The sequence below is a fragment of the Rhinopithecus bieti genome, unplaced genomic scaffold, assembly GCF_001698545.2.
Source record: "Rhinopithecus bieti isolate Rb0 unplaced genomic scaffold, ASM169854v2 scaffold_22452, whole genome shotgun sequence".
Classification (NCBI taxonomy): domain Eukaryota; kingdom Metazoa; phylum Chordata; class Mammalia; order Primates; family Cercopithecidae; genus Rhinopithecus; species Rhinopithecus bieti.
The window spans coordinates 777572-795597 of record NW_016810444.1 but is presented as its reverse complement, the minus strand read 5'-3'; the positions used below and the strand labels follow the sequence as shown (position 1 = coordinate 795597).

The 18026-nt window shown below is 38.6% G+C and overlaps 1 long non-coding RNA gene across 1 annotated transcript in view; it reads left to right on the top strand.

The window, feature by feature from the left end:
• Positions 1-17156, top strand: part of LOC108542135 (uncharacterized) — a 41250-nt gene extending 24094 nt beyond the window's left edge. The window contains exon 3 of the long non-coding RNA XR_001889176.1: positions 17064-17156. This is a non-coding gene — a long non-coding RNA (uncharacterized LOC108542135). The remainder of the gene's footprint in view (positions 1-17063) is intronic.
• Positions 17157-18026: the final 870 nt, after the last annotated feature.

Sequence of the window (18026 nt, the reverse complement as noted above, 5' to 3'; positions counted from 1 at the left end):
TACAAGAATATCTGAATAACAATTTTTAGAAATGTGTTCCAGGACAAGGCAATATTAACAGCTTTTCAATGAACTCATTGGCACAATGAAGTTGGAGAAGTGTAGCAGTTGGAGCCTTCGATGGATAATAAACTGGAATCATACCTGTCGTTGAATCCTAGATTACTGGGAAGACTCCTCCTTTGGAGGTCTTCATGGGCGGGTCTCTTGGGAAGGTGGAGGTGTTCCCTCGGGATTTTCTCCTGGTTCCTGTGTGTTTTGTGGCTCTCCTGTAGGAGGTGGTGGATGGTGGTGGTGGTGGTGGTGGTGGCCGCCGCCTCCGTGATGGGGTGGTTTCTGCTGAGGGCCATCATCCTTGTTTCCATCGCCAGCATGGGGTTTACATGACTGTCCTCCCAAAGCTGCTCCCTGATGCTCCTCATCTATGACCTGGTCAGAGTCTTCCTCATCTGTGTGAGTTGGAACAAGAAGAGCTGAGCTCAGTGCTGGAAAACCCTCCTGTCTTCATACCTCTCTGTCTTCACCACATGTCCCCTCTCTCCCTGACCTGTGTCTCAACTCCCAACCTCCCCGATTCCCAAGGCTTCCTGATTGGAACTCCTGTTAATCCACATAAGGGTGATAAAAAAAAATCGAATTTCTTTGCTCATGGTCCCTAGAATCAAGGTTGGGAGAAAACTGTTTATATCTCTGGGGCACTGACATTACTCAATTCCTGAGAGGAAAATGATGATAAGAAGACACTGGAGAACTGATCTATACTTCAGGAAAAAATGGAGACAGAGTTTACCAAGAATTTATTGGGATTTACCTGATATTACGGAGGGAACGTCTTCCTGACTGACATCTAGAAAAGAAGTAGAGGATGATGGGAACAGTTACTTCGTGAATCTTTCAGGGCTCATAGTGTTCTACGAGGAAAAGGGACCTCTGATCACACCCTGTGCATCTCCCTTTGGACCTCATCAGCCACTGTCTGATGCTACTGGAAGTGGAGGAAGATATAAGGGGAAGCAGGGTTGTTACTACACTGAGCATCAACCAGGAACTCAACAGAGAAGGGCCTCTGTTTGTCCTCTTATGATTCCTCAAGCCTTAGTGCTTATTTAGTTAAACTGCTCTGAGTATTTCAATGACATATTTGGGGATTCTTCTGCCCTCTTTCATCTGTAAATATGTTTTATTTATTTATTTATTTATTTTTATTGAGACAGAGTCTTGCTCTGTCACCCAGGCTGGAGTCCAGTGGTGCGATCTCGGCTCACTGCAAGCTCCTCGTCCCGGGTTCAAGCCATTCTCCTGCCTCAGCCTCCCGAATAGCTGGGACTACAGGCGCCCGCCACCTCGCCCAGCTAATTTTTTTGTATTTTCGTAGAGACGGGGTTTCACCGTGTTAGTCAGGATGGTCTCGATCTCCTGACCTCGTGATCCGCCCGTCTCGGCCTCCCAAAGTGCTGGGATTATAGGCGTGAGCCACCGAGCCCGGCGGTCATCTGTAAATATGTTGCTTATGTTTGCAAGCTTTCTTAACAGGAGCCACCAGAAGTAACCACTTGGATACAATCTTACACATGCCACTCCCAGCACGTTGAAATACTACATGCAGGAGAGAGAAAAATGACAATGTTTCACTCTGGTTATTCTCTACCTCTATGGAGACAGAGACAAGTGTTTTAACCATTTCTCTGTCTCGGCAGTAGCTCTGACATGTGTTTATCTCCTTCCTGATGCTCAGCCACCGTACAGCAAGGCCAGCATCATCCCTGTCTACTGCGATCAGTACAGGATCTTCACAGCTGCATTTGCTTGAATCTGTCTTGCATTCTCCACGTCCTTCACAGCAGTCCCATATCTCTATAAATGCAAATCTCACTCTCTCACTCCCCTGGTACAAATTCTTTATTGAGTTCTATTTGTGCAGTCAATAAACTATGAGGCCTTGATGAGGAATGAAGGCACAACAGATCTTCTGATCCTTGGCATGAGAACTCTGCAGTCCCATCTGTTTTCTCATCCTCTTCTCTTCCCTCCACTTTCCCCCTCTATAGTGTGAGCCCCTAAATCCCAATCAGAGTCACAATATCTTCCCCCAACAGATCTTACCTTCACTTGAGCTCTGAACTGAGCTGAAGGCCAGCAGGGCCACTGAGAGCAGAATCAGAAGCATCTTGCAGGAGGCTCTGGTGTCACTCCCAACTTTGTGCTGGGAGAAACGTGTCAGCTCCCTTTAAAAAGACAAGCAGAACAATGGCACATTTGAGTTCCCTACCAGGTGGGCCTCATCACCTCAGAGACTGGTTCTGCTTTGCTTACCTCAGGTCAAGTGTATCCCTCATTTCTTTTGGGACTCTAGCCCAGCAGGAAGGGTTGGGTAGGATGTTGTTTGTGTCTAATTTCTAAAAGGTACAACTATGAGTTGGATACATGTTTTGACAGAACTGTGTCCAAGCAATCAGCACAGTGTCAGAATTGAACTTTAGACATCATTTGGTTTTCAATCTGTTTGGGAAGACTGTTATTCTGATTTCCACTGTGCTTTTCGTTTCCGTGTATATGTGTTTGTGTGGGTGTGTCGGGGGCCGGGGGTTGGGCAGCGATCCTACAGCTAACAGTGAAGATGGTCAATATCTCTGACTCTTTTTATACCTTATTTCCATCTCTCATAATGTGTGTGTGTGGATATTTTCACATTTAGCTAAATTTTTCGTGTAATAGAGATGGTCTCTGCTTATCTGTGAGATGTGTGAGGACAGCACACTCCTGGGCACACATAGATGAGAGAATGCTTCCACGCAGCCTGCTCAGGCTACAGGAACTGTCCAAACTGTGGATCTCACTACACTCAGGCAAGCCTTGGTGCTGTACAACACAGGCAAGCTAAAAATTTTTGTTTTAAAAATATCTTTAGGGATTATTAAAGCAAAACTGAACACAGAAACCACCAAGGGATTTCTAGACCTGAACAAACTGAATACATGGTTCCCTAAGTGAGCCACACAATGTCATATAGCTAAGACCTCTACTTTTTCCAGAATATTCTATAGAATTCATCCTCTGCTTTATTTCTTCTAACAAATACTGTAGTCCTCATCACTGATAACTAAGTGGCCTCCTTTATACATTCAACTTGATGATTTGTAACGCCTATCCAAGCCTCAAAAGCCTTGATTGGTCTTCTGTTTTTTACTCAGTATTTATGTCACCTGTTTCATCAGAGTGTTCTTTCACACAGAGGATTTTTTCTATAATATTCTAATACTCATTCTTTCTCATTCTCTTTCTCACACTTATTTGTTGATATTTTATATTCTGAGTCTATCTTGTCATGTGTAATTTTCTTCCTATGTATTTGTTTTTCTCCCCACATGACTTTTGGGAGATGTCCTTTATTTAATCTTCTAACTAATGGTGTATGGTACTCCTCACTACCTTTATTTTCATTTTTGTCTCTACAATTGGACAACAAACTATTAAGCTTCCAAAATGTGCTTTCAGGGTCCTGGATTGGTAGCCCTCTTCTCAGCTGCTAATTACTCTGTGATACCTACAAATTCCCTGTTCATCAATTCATAAAATATACTAGTCAGTATCACCAGCTGCACTCTCCATTTCAGATCTTGTGTAGGTCTTGTGTAATTTTTCACTTTTTGTGCATGGCGAGTCTTTATTTGAGGATAGCTTCATTGGAGGCATGGCTGAGAGGCCATGTGACAGAAAATCATACAGACAAGCCCCTAGACAGGTGTGCATGAGTGGATCCTGTACTGTGCATATGAGGGTCTGGTCTGGCCCTTCTGAAGAGTTGCAGATAATAATACAAGAAAGTTTCCTAGTAGATTAGATTTTGCTACAGGCAACATTGTTCTCCTAAGGGATCCAGGAGGATTGGTGTTTTCCCTGAAATAAATATAGACGCATCTGAAGTGGGAATGCATTCTTAATTGGCAATTCTTCTCTGGTCCTGTGGGAAGTGGATCAGTTCTAGTTGGGCTTTATGAGTTGTATTGTAGGCACAGAGTACTTACTTGAGCCAAGCAGCTTCCAATATGTTACTGGGATTATTGTCTTTGGTTTCACCAGATACTGTTTTCCATTAGACCTGGAGATGAGCAATCCTGTTTAGGTGACTTCAGGTCAACTATCACGTCAAAAAGGAAGGTCAGAGAAAAGGAACAAAGAGGAGTGCCAGGCAGATATTGCCTGATGATGTGGGCAGCTGAGAAAACCGCAGGCCTGGTGAAAGACAGATTTCTTCTTGGCAGCAGAGTACAGGATAAGAACAGGAAATGCCCCTAAAGGTCGCTCAGCTCAGGTCCCTTCTATGACCTTCTCCAATGTCAGCAATCAGTAAAAGAGACTAGTGTATCAGGAAAGCATAAATATCAGCTATGCTCTCACCAGACAAATCAAAAACAGAGCTGAAAGGGACACTGTCTGTGAGTGAGGGTGGGTGGGTGAAAGGGAGAAACAGGACTGCTGCAGGAGCTTGGGCACCTAGAGGTGAGAGGCAGCCCTCAGCACCACACTTGCCTTTTACTATGGATGTTCATATTCTGAGGCCCTGAAGGGTCAGTCTTCAACATATGAAATTTTAGGATTCATCTCTCATAACACATCCCAACATTTTGTCAGTTACTGACAGGTATTTACCTAGTGGTTCAAAAATCCTCACTCCCTCCAGCATTAACTGATCTAATTGTTTCCACCTTCAAAATACATCCCAAATCTGACCACTTGCATGATCTTTCCTAGAAGGTTGTTCAGCCCTTGATGCTCTCTCCTGGAGGACTTTAACAGCCTCAACCTGGTCTTGGTAACATTTTTCCCCCAGTACATCCCATATCAGTTCCCTCACAACAATCAGAGTGATCAAATTAGAGCATATCACCCTTGTGCTTCGAATCCCTTGTTTTCCCTTCTGGACTTACGATAAGATCCAAATTTCATGCCTCAGCTCTTTCACACCCACATGTCTCACTCTTTTTGAAGACCTGGAAGCTCTCTGAATGGAATATAAAGTAGAATCTTCTTCAACTTCACCTTGCTCTAGTTTGCCTGGAATACTGAAGGATGGTTTGCCAGGAAAGATGAACATTGGCAGAGGGGATAAACTTCTCTGACAGTGAGTGAATTGCATTGAGTTACTTGTCTGGTAGTTTATGTGAGTTGGAAGAATTATTGTATTCATTGTATCAACTAAGCATTCTGATAATACAGTTAGCAAATAAACACACTAGTCTTTGAGACTTAACTTTGCTTCCACTTGTTTAAAAACTTTGGTTTCACTATCATGGTAATCGTTTATATTTTTTAATTTGATCTTGATGACCCATAAATATATATTATGTATTTCACAATTAATTTAGCATTTTTCTATTCTTTCCACCCATCCTAGCCAAATTGGTTATAATAGAAAACATTTTTTAAACATTTACTATATTCCACTTAATCATCAAAACCACTATATCAGGGAGATATGATTGTTATCATTACCTTAGTTTTACAGATGACATGGCTTAGGTACATACCAAGGTTCTTATAAAGGTAGTAAGTGGAACAGAAGGCAGTGAGTTCTCAGAGCTTACTGTGCTCCACTTCTTACTTACTATTCATTTATTCATTTCATTACTACAATATGAGAGGGAATGAGGTTCAGAAAAGAAACATAAGTTCTGTTACTAGGAGATTATCAAGGTTAAACTTTCCTAAGACTTTAACAGGTGAGGCGAGAAATATATTTTTCCTGAGTAAGTAAGTTTGTTTTAAATCATAAGAACATTTAAGTAGACTTACAGTAAACTGTTTTCCTCCTTGACCTCATATAAAGATACTCATACAAATTAATTCCTTTTTTTGTGATTGTGAAAACCCTGTCAATGTAGATACTCTATGTGCTTTCTTAATATACACTACATGCATTTTTCTGCTGAGCCATGTTAGCGTTGGCAACATTTGAGCAAATCCTTTGAAATAGACCAAATGTTGATTCTCATCACAATGAGTGTAAAATTTTAGAAATCCAAGAGATAGACTGGTCTGAGTTTTGTCCATGAAGGGACAAATTTGCATAACACTTGCACAGATTTCAGTCTTCTGCCTGAGAGTGTCTCCTGTGTCCTGGCCCCAGAGCTGGTATTACCAAAATAGATCCAGGTCACTGGTATTATTATTAAGATGTTATTTGAGCTCATGGTCTCATGACCAAGAAAATTAAGGAGTGTGGACACAAAGGGTGAGGCTGGAGCAAAAGTTTAATACGTGAAAGAAGAAAGCTCTCTGCAGTGGAGAGGGGAGTCAGAGTGGATTGCCACTTTTACAGCTGAATCCACAAGCTTTTATAAGAAACTGCTCTCATGTCAGTAGCTATTTTTATTATCTATAAAATTGTCAGCTGGGCGGGTTGGCTCATGTCTGTAATCCCTACACTAGGGGAGGCTGAGGAGAGTGGATCACGAGGTCCGAAGTTGGAAACCAGCATGGCCAACATGATGAAACCCCGTCTCTGCTAAAAATATAACAGAAAATAGCTGGGGATGGAGGCTTACGCCTGTAATCCCAGCTACTTGGGAGGCTGAGGTAGGAGAACTGCTTGAACCCAGGAGATGGAGGTTGCAGTGAGTGGAGATAGTGCCACTGCACTCCAGCCTGGGCGACAGAGCAAGACGTGGTCTCAGGGAAAGAAAAAAAAAAAGGGTATCGGCACAACACCCTCTTATGTATGTAGTTTTAAAAGAGGGATTTTTAAAAAAAGTGATTAATGAATAACTCACTTTGTTTAGATAAACATGTATGTTTTATCTTAGAAAAAAGATTTTACTCCTCCTGCTTAAGAACCATAAATTACAACCGTAGTTTGTTGATTTCAAAGTGCAGATTTTTTATTATGTAACATCTTGGAAACTGGGATGTGTGGCACATTGTATTTTCCAAGGACAGTCGCAACAGTAGTTTTCATCTTTATTATCTTCTTACAACGGGACCTTACATCGTCTCTGGAAGGGGTGAGGTGTGATTTCACCCCCCTTCCACTTGGTTGGAATTTTGTTACTGCCGTGACCAACAGAATATGTCAGAAGTGATGCTTTGTGTCTTTTGAGTCTAGATCATAAAAATGCCTTGCAATTCCAACTGGTTCTCTAAAGAAACCGCCACATGCTACGAGGAAGCCCATGTTGTGAGGCAGAGGTGTAAAATTTGTTTTGAAAAATAATTGAATACATCACTGTCCCCAAACAACGTAGAATAACCAAGTTTTTTTTAGTGATTGAATTATTATCTTTATCATATATTGCATTTCTGTATGTGGATGACTAGCTAAAGATTTATTCATCATCCCTTTGTACCTAGTATGGTGACATTTTAGATGCCTTAGCTTTTTTTATACTTACAATAGCCCTTTGATTATTTTTGCACGATGTTCACTCTTCGGATGCAGGAATTAAAATTTCAATATGAATGAGTATCGTTCCCAAATTCACATACTTCATAGGTATCAGCAGCGTTAGAAAATTCCACGGAGAGGGAGAGAGCGAGAGAGCGAGAGAGCAAGAGAGAGAGAGAGAGAGAATGACAAGATAACCCTATTCATTCAACAATTCAAAATACATAAAATCAAATAACAAGAAATGCAGAGGATTCAGCTGAAGAAGAAAGACTAAACTTTGATGAAGATTATACACTATAATCTGACTATATATAAGTTTCTGGATAGGAAAATGCACTAATCCAAAAGCACCAATTTTTCAGGTGTTCCTGTGTACATTGATTGCAACATTGTCCTCTCTTCATGTCTGGTTTTGGCTTTTTCTGATTCACAAACTGGTAATTTTTGATTTGTCATCCCAGTTCCACAATTTTGTTACATTTTTTGTTTGCTGTCATCTCCTCTTTTATCCTGTTTGTCATTGGGTATTTCTTTACTATAATTGTATAGGGACATGGGAAAATGGTAGGAATAAGTATGTGTGTTCAATGCACTGTGCATTCCAATACCCTTAGGATAAAATGGCAAATATTACCGTTGCAAATGGCTTCATCAAATAGTCCATGTGTTTACTTTCTTTCAAGTGTATTCAAGTTACTTTACAAGGCAGACTGCTCTTACTGTGTAAGAATCTGCAGTCTTTTCTTTCTTTCTTTTTTCTTTTTTTTTGAGATGGAGTCTCACTCTGTTGCCCAGTCTGAAGTTCAGTGGTGTGATCTTGGCTCACTGTAACCTCCGCCTCCCAGGTTCAAGCAATTCTCCTGCCTCAGCCTCCTGAGTAGCTGGGACTATAGGCACACACCACCACACCCAGCTAATTTTTTTTAGACGGGGTTTCACGATGTTGCCCAGGCTGGTCGTGAACTCCTGAGCTCAGGCAATCCACACCTAGGCCTCCTGCTCACCTGGGCGTGAGCCATCGCGCCCAGCCAGCCTTTTCTTACTGTACGCCTTAAAGAGAATATGACCATGAGTTCATAATCAGATGGTTATTTTTCACAAGGTTATTGAATAAATTCAACCTATCTTTGCAACCCTAAAAGAAATTTTAAGTGACAAACACCTTTTTATACTCTAATAGGTGAACAAATATGATTTTATATAACAAAAGTACATAGTTTCAAGTCTACCAATTAACCATCTTTACGACTACCCAAACAAACATCTGTATATGATAAGAAAATATTTTGGGTAGGGCATGGTGGCTCACACCTATGATGCCAGCACTTTGGAGGCCTAGGTGGGCAGATCAGCCTGGCCAACCTGGTGAAACCTTGTCTCTACTAAAAGTACAAACTTCTCGAAACTGATTATATTTACTGTCGGATCCTTCATACCCTTTCCTCTATCCTTACATGTTTCTCTTGTCAATCTCCCTGTGGAAATATCTCAGACATATGAAGCTCAATGCAATGGAATTCAGAGATCCATGATATCTGTGATGCTTTTCCTCTTATTATTTGCTATTGACTTTCTGTCTCTTCTTACAGTGATTTTTCATTCTAAGGTGATGCAGATCACATTGGTCCTTATGCTTAGCCAAGCTATTGCAAGTGTTGACCCTTCAGGCCACTCATTTATCCTGATTCTGGGATACAATCTCTGTTTCGGTGCTGTGGCAGCTGAGGTGTGGTTGAAAGCTGGGAAACCCTCACATTCATAGATCATTCTTGTAACCATCTCATGTAATCTAGAAAAGAAATGTTGTTAAAAAATTCTTTTGTGATATTTTGTCCTTATTTCTGGATTCTTCTATCATGTGTGATATTGAATAATTTTCAAATGTTTATCAGAAAATGCTCTTATCTACAGCAATTAAATGTTAGTTACGTGTATGTTTAAAATATTTATACAAATAAAAACCATTACACAGGTTACCTACTTATTATACAGGAGTTTTGCCAGCAACAAATAATACAAATAGTGTTTCAGTTTTCACCTGTTTGGAAAATTTTAAAATACATATGAAAAATGTGCATGGCAGACACACGCAGGTGACCCTAGAAAAACATAGGTTGGCACCGCATGGGTCCACTTACACGCAGATTTTCTTCTGCCTCTGCCACCTCTGAGATGGCAAGACCAACACCTTCTTTTCCTCCTCAGCGTACTCAACCTGAAGGCAACCAGGATGAAGACCTTTATGATGATCCATTTGCACTGAATGAATTGTAAATGTATTCTCCTTCCTTATGAATTTCTTAATAATGTTTTCTTGTCTCTAGTTTATTTATTAAAAGGATACAGTATGTAATACAGATAATACACAAAATATGTGCTAATCTGTTTATGTTATTCGTAAGGCTTCCAGCAAACAGAATGTTATTAGTCAGGTTTTTGGGAAGTCAAAAGTAGTAGTGGAGTTTTGACTGCACATGGGGTCAGGGCCTCTAAGCTTCTTGTTTTTCAGGGTCAACTGTATTTACTAAATGTGAAAATAATAATTTTTATGCCTAACAGTTTTCAAATTATAAGAATCAATTTATAAATATTTGTTAGACATTTCTCACAATCAAAAAGCAGCCTGTATTTCATTCACTCTCTCCACTTTACTACATTTTCAGTCAGTGATTTGTTATAAATCTATAATATATATTATAAAATATATATAATATATAATCAGTTTATAAATATAAAAATCAGGAAACTACACTTTTTTTGGGAATTCATTAATATTTCTCATTATAATTGCAAAGTATGTACACAATTTTGATTTTAATGTATGAATCTCCAACATTTATCTAATGTTGTGAGCATGATTTTTAAATGTATATGTTAATTGATCATGCGCCTCTGGGTGACTGGTGAGTGGAAAAAGGAAAGGAGATTAAAAAAAGAATTAGCGAGAACAATTTATGCCAAAAACATTGAACTTCAGGTACATGCAACTCATATTAGGATTGATTTGATACTGGAAAGGAATTTGAAGTTAGTCTAAGTATAGTATGTCAAAACTTATCTAAAATCAAGTTCAAGTAGAGGGATAAAGGATAAAAATGACCAAAGGTCAGTGTTACTAAATTTTGAATACAATGAAATGTGATTTCATTAATTTCTGTCCCTAGACTAGAGTGTATAATTTATCAGAGCAGCAAAATTGTTAGTCTTTTCTATTATTGTAGCCTGATGACCTAAAAGAAAGCCTGGACACAGGGTAGTTTAATAAATGTTTAATCAATTAACAGTAGAGTAAATGATTGAATGAACTACATGGAAGAGGATGACAAGAGCAAACTTAATCCACTGAAACATGAAGCTTGCATATCACAGCTATTTTCCAGACCCGGCTTATAAATTTATATGTACACTCTCTGAGTTCAAGAATTTCCAGCAGCCAGAGCTGCAAACTCCTCTGGTGCAGAGAATACATCATTAGGGGTAGCCATCACTGGGAAAGAAGCTGTTCTTATAATTGGAGGTGGGAATAAATTAGAATAAAACAATCAGATGGTTGCCGTCACAATGGCGTTAAAAAAGTTGAAGATTATGCCTTTTCGTTTCCTCGTGATCACATTCTTCTAATATTTACTAGCTAGTTATTGTGTAATCACAAAGATTTTTTAGAAATTGAATAATAATCAGGTATTGTATTAAATTTTATATTAATGATAATGGTTTTTCTTCCTTTCGTTTTTTTACTTTAGTAGATTCTCTGTTATTTTCTTGATAGAAAAACAGATCAGCATGTGGTGGTAATTTCACTCCTTCCATTTGAATACGTATTTCTCTTTTATGTGTTTGTCTAATGCTAAATAAGATCATTCACTTTCTAATTATCTCTAACAGTGATAAGCTTTTCTTTGTACCTTTTATTAGATAATTTTCAGTGTGTTGCAGATACCCATAAGGTTAGCAGTTACTTATATTTTTTTTTCCTCTGCTGACTTCATTATCCAAAACAAATGATGAACATTCCTTAACATTCCTAAAAGAAAGTCTGTTAGGTCATTTAACTAATATATCACTTCAATTTGTTTGAAATTATTTAGTTTTTAAAGTGAGATTTATAGTTATTACCGTTGTTAGGGTAGTCATATCAAAATTACTCATTTTTTTCCAAGAACTTGGGGGTATTTCTCTTCTTTTCAATGTTTTGTATAAATCATCATATTAAAGGACTTCCTGTTAGTTGAGGAAACTTCCGTGAAGCCCAGCAACTTCTGAGAGGAGTGAATTCTCTATTAAATTTCATAATATTTTACTTAAATATTAAGTAGTACAACATGTTTAATATATTTTAAAGTCATTTTATATATAAGTCACTTCATATTGTACATCTCTAAAAACTGTTCAGTTTCTCTTGTTTCGTTTTCAGAATGTAGGAAAAGTATTATCTTTAAAACACGTATTTAGGCTTTACCTATTTACTCTAAAGATTATCTATGTTTTTCCTTTATTCTTCAAGAATGTTCACAGTCTTTTGCTGATTTTATTGGATTTTCAAGAAGTTATTACTTTTAGTTCAAAATTTATAAATCATTTCTTCTCACTCATTTAATACTTTAATTTTCAGTCATTCTTATTTCTGCTCTCTCAAGCGTTTGAGCTTATTGCTTACTTATTTTCAATACTCCTCGTTGCATTATAAAACCATCAATTTCTAAATTGTTTTCTATTTTGTAAATCAAATCACATCAATTTTTGTACGCAGCTGACTACAATTTTATTTTCAGAATTATCAGTAAATTTAAGTTTTCTGTTTGCCCATGTTTTTAATATATACATATTTCTAGAATATATATGGTTTGATTTGTATTTGGTTTTCATTTTTAATAATTTCCTAGGGTTAGGATAATCTGATTTATAAAAGTAATCTGTATAATTCCATTTTATTTTGTTTATTATGTTTTCTTTAAATAAATTCTATTAGAGAAGCATATGCTTTTACTTTATAAAGTTTGGCACAAAAGTATATTTATTATATTACTTAAGATATTTTTTAAAAAATTTATCTCTCATCTGTCAAATATGTCCAAACCTCTGCTACAATTTTGTTATATTTATTATCTTCTATAATTTCCAACATTTTTGTTAACGATTTTTTCCAAGATTTATACTATTTGGCATAAAATTATCCTACAGAAACACGGTTCAAATATTAGAACAGTTGTAGAATCCATCATAAGCTAGTGAATGACAGAGCAGGAACAGCACCCTCTTGGACAAGCACCACCATTTTAAAGTTCACCTTGATCAAAAACCACCTAAATCCAAAGGAAATCAGCCTAATGGCTAAGGTCAGCATGACCGTAAGCCACAAATGACATCTCCAACCAGAAACATTCCAATTGTAACATAAACCCCTCCTAACCAAAGACATTCCAGCCCCAAGATAACCTCTCTTCCAGAGGGAGGGATGTCAGCCCCAAGATTTCCTCTCCTCTGACCAGAGACATTCCAACCCTGCAATAAACTTCTTCCCCACACAGAAACATTCCAAACCTGTAATAGGTTCCCTCATCTTGAAACTTTAAATTGTCTTAGTCTGTAAAAGAGAATACTCCTGACTGGAATCAACCAGAAATCCCTGTTAGGATTATTCTCTGAAATAAACCTGTCTTTGACTGTTGAGCCACTTTAGGTGTTTCATTCCTCTTTCCTTAACTCTTACATTTGGTCCCAAAACCCGGGATGGGCGTTAGAGGTAGAGGCTCTCTTGCAACCCAGGAAGCAGTAGATAGCAACTGCTCATCCCACTGGATCCTGTCTCCCACTCCATCTTCACTTTTCGAGTGATTTGCTTGAGGAGGACAACACTAACCTGAAGGGGACTGTGAGGCTCAGGCTGGGGTTACTCTCCAGTGAGCCTCAAAACCCTCAGGTCTCAGAAATCCACCTCTGACAGCCTGCAATGGGCACTTCACTCTCTGCCCTCTTCCTCCCTCATCTTCCCTTTCTCTCTCTCCCTCTCCCTCCCTTCCTCATGCAGCTCCAGTCCAAGAGATCCTTTGCCAATTCCAACCAGAACATCCAATGTTGGACACTAATCCAACCAACTGGTAAGATCTGCCCTCCGCTGGCTTTCTCGTGGTACCCAGGAAAGTCAGGTCTGTTGTCCCAGTCCTTGGAGGACAAGGGACTAAGCTGGAAGAAATCTTGGGGATGCCCAGTTTCTTCTCAGCTTGATTATCCTCTTTATAAAGAGGATTCCTGGTCTCTGTCTTTTGTCTGGGAATGCCTGGAACAAAAACAGACATTCTCGACTTCCTCTTACCAGTCCACATAGGTGCCCAAAAATCCCACATTCCTATGTCCTCTCCACTGGGCTGTCTCCTTCACAACCTCACCAGACTTATCTTACAGGAAGCATAAAGCCAAAGCATTTGGTTTTTTATTGCAACATGGCCTGGCCCCAACACAAATTAGATGTAATGACAGCGGATGACCAAAAAATGGCACCTTTGACTTTCAACTTCTCAGGGACCCTGACAACTTTATAATCAAGAACAGCAAATGGCAAGAGGTTCTCTCTATTCAGGCTTTCTTCTACCTTACATCCCGACCCTCCCTTCGTCAACCTTGCACCCCTCATGAAATCCTTCTTCTTAATGAAAACCTCCCCGGGTCTCCCCTTCCTCTGAAACTCCTTCCTTCGAAACCCCTTCTTCCAAAACCCCTTTTGACCCTGCAGATGAACTCCCACTGTATTCTCATCTTCCTGCATTTGCTCCTCACCCGTTGGAAGCCTCCACCCCCGTGGCCCCTCCTGCCCCCAAGCCTTCAGCCCCAAACCCTGCTCCTCCTCCTTCTCCACCTGTTATCCATTCAAAAACCACTCCAACCAGTCAAGCAACCTCTGACATTCTCCCTCTCCAGAAAGTGGCTGGGGTTGAAGGCATTGCTCTCGTTCATGTCCCTTCCTCCATGTCTGATTTGTCACAGATCGAACAACATCTGGGATCTTTCTCTGAAAATCCCTGTCATTATCACAGGGAATTCCTGAATATAAACCAATTCTTTAAGTTAGCATGATATTTAGATAATTCTAACCTCCACTCTCACCCCTGATGAAAAAGAGTGCTCGGCTTAATTAAAATGGACATCCGAGCTATGAATATATTCAAAAGACCTTTATGTTTTTCTCTTCATAAATCTTGTTCTCCTGAAAAAGGTTTTTTCCAAGTCAACTGAATTACTTTTCTCCACTCTGTCTTGCCACTCTTGGTGCATGTATGGAAGGCCCTAAAATTACTTCTGGTGTCCTGGGACTCCTTGGGAAAGCAGAAGAGGCCCCACAAATCCTGTTTTGGGAAAAATCTCTGTTTTCCTTTTGGAAGCCCTGGAATTAGAGGTGAACAAGTGCCTCTCAAAATCTGTCTTTGTCTTCCAGCTATGGTTGTTTATTAGGCCCTGGAAATGGTTTTCCTAGCCCTCTTCTTAAAGGGCATCACCCAAAGGCCAATAATCCAATTGGAAAATTAGAAAATAAAAAAATCTTGTAACTACTGGATCTTATTCTGGTTGTCTGTGTGGATATATACGTGTTATGTGTGCAATGTCTATGTAAAAGCTCTAATTAATTGGCCTAGCAAAATAAGCCCTTGAATCAAATATTTTAAGGGAAAAGTAAAAGCTGTGGAACTTTTCAGTCCACGTTACTTAAATCTTTGAAACTTACTGGTACAGCAGGATTAAAAATGTCTTAAGAGTTGTCAGCATACATTTTTGTTTGCATGTATTGATCAAGCAATTTCATACTTATCTCTGCCAAATACTATAAGGTGTCAAAATTTGGCATAGAGGCTACAAAACTGTAACTCAGTCCAAACAGAATAATCTTTGCTTGTGTAATTTTTTAATAAATGAAACATTAATATTGGTTTAATAAAGATAGCTTCATCTTGAACTATTTAGTGAAATACCCTAACTTCTAATCTTGTGGCCTTACACAGTCTAGTCCACAGACATAAAGGAAGTTTGTTTTGGGAAAGGACTGTTATAATCTTTGATATTAAAGGAAAGAAGGTTCATATAAAAATGAATCTTACACAATAAATTCTTATCCTAAATTAACTGGTTGTTTAAAGAAAGAAATGTTTACAACAAGTTAGAAACTTGAGGCATATTAGAGATTGTGAAAGTTGTGAAAAATTTTATAAAAGGGAATTTATGCAAGAAATGTTGTACAATTTAAAAGTGATTAGGCCTCCTGAATGCTTTATAAAATGCCACTCTAACTCTTAGCTGTACAAATGGCCTGCTTTGCAGCCAGGTGAGACCTAGGACACATGGAGTGAAACACTGGAATAAGTCAGACCTTATCTGAACTTCTGCCTGGGTTCTAGGTTCTATACCTAGTACATAATTAAAATCCCAAACTCACCAACAAAAGCAAAGGTTGCTAAAAGTTAGCAGTGTAACATGTATTTAAGACTATTGAAAGAACAGTTTGCATATACTTTTGGTAAAAAGATTATAAGGAGGCATGAGAATGTGAATTTTTACCTAGATTAAAAGGTTAAAGACTTGTTTTGAAGGTTTAAGCAAGTTTTAGAAAGTTATTTGTAAAGGAAATTCTGTGTGTAAACATATCAGCTAAAGTTGAAGGGGTATCATCCAATTTTTCTGTAAACTGAGCATTAAAGTAAAACGCAATGGGTTTCTCTTAACGCACTAATTTGCTTTTAACAAAATTATAAAGGGTTTAAAAGGGTCTCTAAAATCTTACCTTATGGTCAAAATTAAAATTGGTTAAATGTATCTACAAGATTGTATTAATACAAAAAATTAGCCAGGTATGGTGATGGGCGCCTGTAGTCCCAGGTACTCAGGAGGCTGAGGCAGGAGAATGGCGTGAACCCAGGAGGCGGAGCTTGCAGTGAGCCGAAATCGCGCCACTGCACTCCAGCCTGGGCCACAGTGCGCGACTCCATCTCAAAAAAAAAAAAAAAAAAAAAAAAAAAAAAAATTGAGTTTTACATTAATAGCACACTAATATAAAGGTAAAATTTGGCTTATTGGTATACAATCATACAGGAAGCATTCTCAAATATAAAATGGTGTTTGGCTTTCCTTGGGCTATATTTGTATAAATATGTTATTGGTATGTGTTCCAAAGTTGTGGGAGAATCCCATAATTCTGATATATCGTGTACATTATCAGTAATAATTACAATTGTTCTGATAAAATTATTGTGTGCCACGAAGGTAACAGATATCTTTGTCAATTGTGACTTTAACGATGGCTACCATAAAACTTTTGGTCATCCATAAATAATTGTTGTCTAGTTTTGGTTCTCTTTAGAAGGTGGCTTTATAATCAGCTATAAAGCTCTAACAGGTACTCTTGAGGGCAGGTTTCTGATAACTTTGGAGATTGTGACATCAGAATAGAGGAAAAACGTTCAGGACTCTTGAAGAGCTAAAAATGTTCATTAATATCAAGCAGGACAGGAATTAACTTCATGAACTGAACTAATAGGAGACAGGAGCAGAAATCTTTTTGACATTTTGAAGTTGTGGCAATATAGTTATTTGCATAAGTGCAATAAGAATCTGTTTGCTTTCGTAACAGGACACAATTGGAAAAACTGGTTATTTTTACCAAGGCTTTGACTGGAATCATATGCTTACCTTTCAGGAATCAAACTTGACTTAAGAAGGCAACAAAGCCCTTGGAAACTGGCCTCATATTTTATGTATACAGTCCCTGTACAGGGTTTCGGACCTGTGGTAAGTAAAGAATGTCACTTTCTGACAGGCCAGGAACCCCAGGTTATCTTGGAACCTCAACAAGAGAGGAATTCTCATAGGTATTTGATGGTACAAATCCATGGCTGGGCTGGGCTTTAAAAAAGGTCTTATCTCAGATTCCTTCTATGGAACAAAGTTCCAACAAATCAAATTTAAAAGGCCTATGTAACAAATAATTATTCTTACTGGACTGTATACAAATAATTAAACCAAGTATAATAAAGTAAACCAGTCCTACCATGATTTGTCTTTTAACAATGGTTACTAATAGAAAGTAACACATGGATCTTTCCAAACGCATGCTTCTGCTTCTCCTTAGACAAGGAATGTCGCTTCTATCTCAACCAATCAGACCTAGTAAGAGACACTGCTGAAAAACTTAAACAAAGGGCTAAAAAACTAAGGGAATACCAAAACAACCAAATAGATTCTTGGTTTGGGAACAAAATCACACCATGGTTCATCCCATTCCTGGGCCCTCTCCTCATAATATGCCTAGGACTAATGTTCTTACCCTGCCTAATTAACCTACTTCAAAGATTTTTAACTGACAGGATTATGGCCATTTCACAGAAAACTACCCCAAAACATCTACATACAGTGTTAATACTACAGTCAATGCAAGACCAGAAAACTCTCGGTCCCCTCATCAGCAGGAAGGAGCCAGCAAGAACACATCACCCCTCATCTTTCTAATAACTACAGAGCCTGGATTGACAAAGCGGGAGCATCGCCATCTTGGACAAGCACCGCCATTTTAAAGTTCATCTTGATCAAAAACCGCCTAAATCCAAAGTGAATCAACCTAATGGCTAAGGTCAGCATGAGCATAAACCACAAATGACATCTC